This window comes from Syzygium oleosum, unplaced genomic scaffold (genome assembly GCF_021117445.2).
Source record: "Syzygium oleosum isolate NSW1041296 unplaced genomic scaffold, Sole_v2.1 Sole_v2.03, whole genome shotgun sequence".
Taxonomy (NCBI): Eukaryota; Viridiplantae; Streptophyta; class Magnoliopsida; order Myrtales; family Myrtaceae; genus Syzygium; species Syzygium oleosum.
In genome coordinates this window covers 6,988,214-6,995,433 of record NW_026607487.1, presented here as the reverse complement: position 1 = coordinate 6,995,433, position 7,220 = coordinate 6,988,214, and positions in this window count along the sequence as shown.

Genomic DNA, 7,220 nt, shown 5'->3' with positions numbered 1-7,220 from the left:
GGAAGTCCCACCGGCCATGCACGCCACCTTCGTTGGAGTTTTGCTGTTGTTATTGTTGTCATGGTTATTGGAGCTGTGAACGATGGGGATGGGGCGTGCAAAAGGGACCGCCCCCCCCCACCCCGACTGACCGGTTTTCGGCAGTTCAAGGAGGCACCGGTCCCAGTTCGAGATTTCAATTTTTTCTGAGCCGGCGATTTTTGGTCCGGTTCCCCGTTCCATGTGTGGAACCGCCCGCTCGAACTGAACTGATCGAATCTGTAGAAAGCTCTAAGTATGCACGACTCTTATCCTCTGCTTGTATCCTATCATGTTACTTTCCTTTATCTATGAGCTTATTGCAAAGGATCGAGATCAATTTTGCACGGAATAGGATTGTTTTGATAACCCTTGTGATGGGGCCCGTATCTAATACCAATTTCCATGAATGGTTTAACATCATTCTCATAAAAAAAGATCCTGCAATGGATTACGGACTACGTGTTTAAAAAATAAAATAAAACATGTCATCGATTTCATTGGCCCACCTGAAAATCGGACCGCCTGGAACTGATTACTCCTAGTGAGCATACCCTAACTCATCCGCGACTTTGTGACATTTCCGAATTAAATACAAGTCAAATACAAAAATTCACGTGTTTGACCTAGTTGCTCTTGCCCTAGCATAAGTAAAGCATCAAAATAACATTATCAACAGTTCAAATGGACAGGAGAGACACAGCCTGCCTCGGGATAAAGGCTTTTGGGATACATGATGACTTTCTAGTGCAATCATTGAGACCCATGTGCATCACTGTTGCAGGTCAAACGAAGAATAACTTCGCAGCAAATTTCGTTCATCCGCAATCCCCCACCATGTACCTTGCGCGTAGTAATCGGACAATAGTAGAGCGTGAATCACAAGGAAGTGCTTAGTTAATCTTTGCCACTAGCCTAAGGTTCGATCTTGCACTGTGGATGACATGAACCACGGCGCGATACCAGCCATTTTGATGACAAGAAAAAGGAAAATGGGTGCCTCGATGTGTTCGATTTGTGCTTTAGGTTAGCGGTGAAGCGATTCTGTAAATTTTAAATTTCGCGAGATGGTCCCTTTGTACTTTTCTAGATCGACCAGAAAGACCCGTTTGCTAGGTTATGAAGATTAGATATCGATGTTCCGGCCAAAGAATATGGCTCGAACAGTCATGAATTGATCAGTTGCACATATAGATAACAGAGTTAGGGCGTCCATGTATGTGATAATCGGCTGTTCGATACTTAAGTTAATGAACGAGTGGTGATGATATTTGGACGGCTAAAATGGGCGAATGGATAGTGGTGGTTGATTGGATGATTCTAGCCTCAAGAGAACATCGTTCACGGCATTGATGACGATTGACTTGATCACGTCTGAGATGTGACTCACAATGCAATTGGCCATATCGTTCCGTCGCTCCTCAAACAATCTCTTCGTGGTGGCCAACATATGAATATTTGTTGTAACTTCTCTCGACTATTCTTCAGTGAGACGTTGGGGAAAGTCTGTCCTCTCGTGTTGGCCTTCTTCTATGCTCGGCTAATGGCGGAAGATTCGGAGTGCGTAGCCCTATCACTACAATTGGGATTGTTACCCGCGGCATTGTCAAGTTCTAGATGATTCCTTGGTCTTGGCATTGAATTTCCTCAAATCGTACCACAAGTTGTCCTACTAGACATGCCAAAAAGATATTTCATCGGGAATTGTCTCAATGACGAAAGATATTTCACCAAAGATTGATCTTCGGTTTTAATTAGAATTGGGTTCAGTGGCGATTCGGGTAGGAATATGTAAATGTGACAAGGAATCTACACTACATTACACTAACTGGATATATGGAAAAGATAGTTACGAATGCTAGAAATCCATAAATTGATAAATTAAAAAGTACTTAGTTGTGTTCATGATTCTCTGGGGGTCCTTTTACAATGATTCAACGTGGCTTATTTAGCCTACTACTTAGCATAACTGTTTCTAAATTGGTTAATATTCAAACTTGAAATCAAAACCGCAATGCCCTTGATTTTCGGCTCCCTAATAATGCTTAGTAACCATATCATCTTATCAACAAGCGGTTATAACTCCGTAGTTACCGATGGTCTCACTTCAGGCTACATGATATGCTTTCCACGATCGTATGTAGTTTCTTCGGCGAGCTATCTATGTCTTCTCAATAGACGTCTTCCCAGCTTTCAGTCCTATCTCTAGCTCTTGGTTAAATTTACCGAGTATAAATCGTCGACTAGTCGTCATCATACGCCGATAATAGCATTCAGCCATCGATGTTCATAATCATCGGCAAACTTCTTAGCCTCAAACATCTTGCTGGCAACTCGGTCGCTAGACATCCTATATACCGACGTTGTCGATCGTTGACATTTTGTTTATGTTGATAAGCTTTCTCTTCTTGCCTCCTTGTCCATGTTTTGGCGAGCTGAAAATAGCCAAAAAGTCTCTCCACATGAGATAATTCTAATCAGTCCGATCGTACACAACAGATCATCACCCTAGCATTGTAATGTCGACAACATGTTTATAATACAAACCCTCAAACTACGCAAAGTGACCATCCCATGAAAAAGACGCAAGAGATCATGTCAGCACGTGGCAACCGATCCAAAGCACCAGTTCGGCAAACCCATGTGACGTTTGAGAAAGCTTTGGGTTTTCTTCTGTTTCTTGTCTCTTCATAATTAAGATTAGATCAACGACATGGACGAGGGATCGATGGTGATCGACCCTGTTGCCACCCTTCTACATCTCCCCGGTTTGTTCACTACAACGTGCAAGGAATGACAATTGATTCGAGCAAAATTGAGTCATAACTTGTAAGTAGGTAGAGTTCAATGCCCAGACGTGCGGTCAGTTCACCGTTTTCCCTTCATTGATGTCGGACCGAAGCATGTCTTTTGCTCACACGTTACATGGTCGATTCCCCACGTGACTAGTACAAATAATTCCGTGTTTGACCTAACTTTGGAAGCCTAGACGGATTGTCGCCTAATCCGTGAAATTAATGAAGTATTTCAAGGGTTTCGAACATGGGTCGCGATGGAAATAGTTTATAATGGGGCAACAAGTGCAGAAATACGACTCGGCTTTGGTCGCTGGTCAATTAAGAACTCTAAGGCTTACTTTGATCCACATCGATAACTTAGAAGTTTTGAGACAAGTTGCAATTAGATCTCGAGCTCGCCATCGGTGGAACACGGGGCGAATAGGTTTTCTCTTTTGTCGTGGCGCTCGACATTTTTTCTTCACCTGTTTTCACATTTGGGTGATGAAAGTCCCTCGTGAAAATTGCTTCCACTACGCGATTCGTTTAGGCAAAAAGAGTGAAATATTATAAAAAATACGAATAGAAGCTTCTTCTAGAAAATTGCTTCCACCACGTGATTCTTTCCTTCCCAGGAAATATAAAAAGTTATGAGCGTGATCGATTGAGCATTAGATAAAAGGAAGAAAATAACTCAGCAATTATTGTAATGATACCAAACTCGATGATATCATTTAACCATTAATCAATTGCAAAACGCTCCAAAGACGTCCAAACGGTCGGCCTTTATATCATATGGCGATAATTAATTAAACATGTGATCCCTGAAATTCAGCTCAATATGTAGTGTGATCCGTAAACTTTTAATTTGTTTAATGTGGTCCATGAATTTTAGCCAAATATACAATGTGGTCCTTCCATTAATTCGAATTTATGGTCAACATTAAACATTTTCATATAATTTAGGGATTAAATTGAACATATATCAAAAGATCAATGACCACATTACATTACACATTGGGTTAAAATTTAGGAACCACATTGAATAAATTAAAAATTCATTCTTCAAATTTCGTACCAAGATAAAGTTTATGGACCACTTCTCTCAATTTTCCTAATATTATATGGTAAGTTCCCGAGCAATTCGATAAACGACACAATCCATGTCCTTCACGGGGCCCACTTAATACTGCAATGAATGAGAAGAGAACAAGACTAATCACGTCTATACGTGGTGGTGGTGAATTTTCTTAGTGAAAGTGACAAATGAGTCACGGGGATCGCACAGCTTAATCAAAGAGATTAGTTGAATCAAGCATCTCTAGATATATGGATTGGAAATCAATCAAGGATGTGAAGGATCCTTCGTTGATTCTTGGATATAAAAATTTGATGTGACGAGAAATTTAAAGGTACGAAAACCGAAGATAATCATGGCCGGCCATTTAAAGGGCAGTGAGATATAGAGATGACGGGAAGATAAAATAGAGCAACCGATGTTCATGGATTGATCGGTGGTGCCCTGTTCGAATTACAATCCTAATATTTATAACGACTGAAAACAGTTTAACAATAGTTGTAAAGAAAACAAACAACCTACGTGACTCCTAAGATTCAAGAACGTGTATTTACAAATGGTTATCAAAAGACCCACTACTTCAACAATCATGGCCTCATCACTTGCTTCACGTCGACGGTTCCATCCATAACTCGCACCTTCTCTTTCCGATGGTTACGACAACCCATATTTCTCGACTATTATCATTGGCTTCTATGAACCGATGATCACGTTAGCAGAAGTTGTTGGCCTCACGACCAGAGCATGCACTTCGCTCTTGATTCATCGATCTTCGCTTTAGCTCTAATCCCTCTGTCGACCGAATCGAGTTTCACTTATCGACACCTCATGGCTCTCGGCACTTAGTAATCCATTTCAAAATACCTGTCGGCAACTTCGTGTCCCCTTGCCGATCGTCTGAAGTTGGCGACCAAGACTCGGTCAATTTCAGCCTTGCCACGCCTTGCGCCCTATCCTATCGGCCCGGGTCGGTGCCGCACGTCTTGCCAAGACGGAGGGAAAAGACTATATTTGAAGAACCCACCGGCCATGCACGGCTCATTCCTTGGAGTTTTGCTGTCATTATTATTATTATTATTAAGTTGTGAACATGCCCTATCTCATCCGCCTGATCATTCCTTGGAGTTTTGATTATTTAATTCGGGGGTATTTCGAGAATTAGATCCGTTTCCTTTCATTTGTTGTCGTGGGGGCAGTACTTGAAGACATGGAAACAAAACTGAGATGAGAGAGTGATTTGGACTAAACATATGGAAGATGTGCTCGACTTTCTAATATGACATTCGACGGACACCCGATGACATCATCAGGATCAAATCTTGAGTTCATCGAGCCACTTTCTCTATCGCCAAACGTAAGATCAGTGCACAAGGGAATGCACGGATTAAAAAGGTCGAGCTAATGTGACTAAAACTAACATGTGAGTGCGGATTGATGCGCGCCATACGTTCGACCCTAGCATTGAGTACTGAAAAAATCTCCAATCGGAGCTACATTATTAGCAGTACATTTTATGAGCCCGAGATTTATCTGCTGGCTCTCTCGTCCTTATTAAAAAATAAAGAACGTACAAAGAATTGGGTGGAATCTTAAATTCCGATATAGCTGTACTTCCGAAAAAAAATTGCCTTATACCTCCACTAAAATGAAAGCATGAAAAATGGTATCTTGATCAAGAGGAGGCTATGTTGGAAGATAATTGGAACATAAATAAGAACATTAAAATAACATTATTAACAGTTGGAAGACACAGCCTGCCTCGTAATAAAGGCTTTGGGACAGATGATAACTTCTAGTTATAGAGTAATGCAATCATGGAGCGCCATGTGCATCACTGTAGCGGGTCAAAAGAAGAGTGACTTCGCAGCCAATTTCATCCATCCGCAATGCCACCAAGTTTGCGCGTAATCAAACAATAATAGAGAGTGAATCACGAGGGAGTGGTTTGTTAACAGGGTTAATACCACAAAAAAATTTCAAATTATGCTCGTTACAACACATTTACCTTAAAAAATATTTTTGTGACACTAAAAACTCGAAATTATGCTTATTGTGACACATTTACCCTAAACTCTTTTTTGTGACACAAAAAATCCAAACTATGCATTTTGGGACACATTTACCCTCCGTTACAATTCCGTCCAAAATCACCGTTCATCACACTGTTCATCGTCTTCTTCATGAAATTTTTTACTGTTCATTATCTTCTTCACAGCTTTACGAGTACTGTTCATCACGTTTGCTTGGCCAAACGCCTCTGATGCTCTTTGCTTCTCTACCCACTGCTACCTAGCAAAAAAAATTATTGTTCATCGTCTTCTCCGCCAGGAAAAATGGTACTTTCTTGTCCAGAAAACGACGCTTCAAGATGGTCGAGCTTGAGTGGCCACCATGACTGCTCTAGCTTGAAGCTTGGCTTGAGGGTTTGAACTCGACCTTCGAAGCTCGCGGGTAGTCGCAAGCGACCAAGGCCAAGCTTCGAAGCTCGCGGGTGGTCGCAAGCCGCCATGGCCAAGCTTCGAAGCTCACGACCACCATGACCGCTCTAGTTCGCAGCTTAGCTTGAGGATCTGACCTCGACCTTCGAAGCTCGCGACCACCATGGCCGTTCGAGCTCGAAGCTTGGCTTGAGGGTCGGGTCTCACCTCGATCTTCAAAGCTCGTGGATGGTCGGGCAAGCGCTGACGAGAGCCGCTGGAGGTCGAAGTAGCAGTGGGTAGTGAAGCAAGAGCGTCGGAGGAGGAAGAGCGTGATGAACAGTACTTTGCAAAGCTGTGGAGAAGACGATGAACCGTAAAAAAATTTCATGAAGAAGACGATGAATAATGCGATGAACGGTGATTTTGGACGGAATTGTAACGAAGTGTAAATATGTCATAAAATGTATAGTTTAGGGTTTTTGATATCACAAAAAAAAATTTGGAGTAAATGTGTTACAATAAGAATAGTTTAGGGTTTTTGACATCACAAAAAAAAATTTGAAGTAAATGTATCATAATGGATATACTTTGAATTTTTTTATGATATTAACCATTGTTAATATTGCCACAAGCCTAAGGTATGATCTTGCACTATAGATGACAAGAACCACGACGTGATACCATTCACGAATTATGCCATCAGCCATTTTTGTTGGGTATAATTTATACTCCTTATCGATAGAAATGTACGATGATCCTATCTTGTCGACAAGTGAGCCGGCGGGACGGAATGCCCTAACCAGTTGGGTAAACCAACCCTGATGGTCTTGGGGGGCCTCTCGCCACCTCGTGCCTCCATGGACCATTAACTCGAAGGGTTGAGGGTCACTCAAGCCGTTGGCTTAATTGTCTCTTGTGCTCGATGAC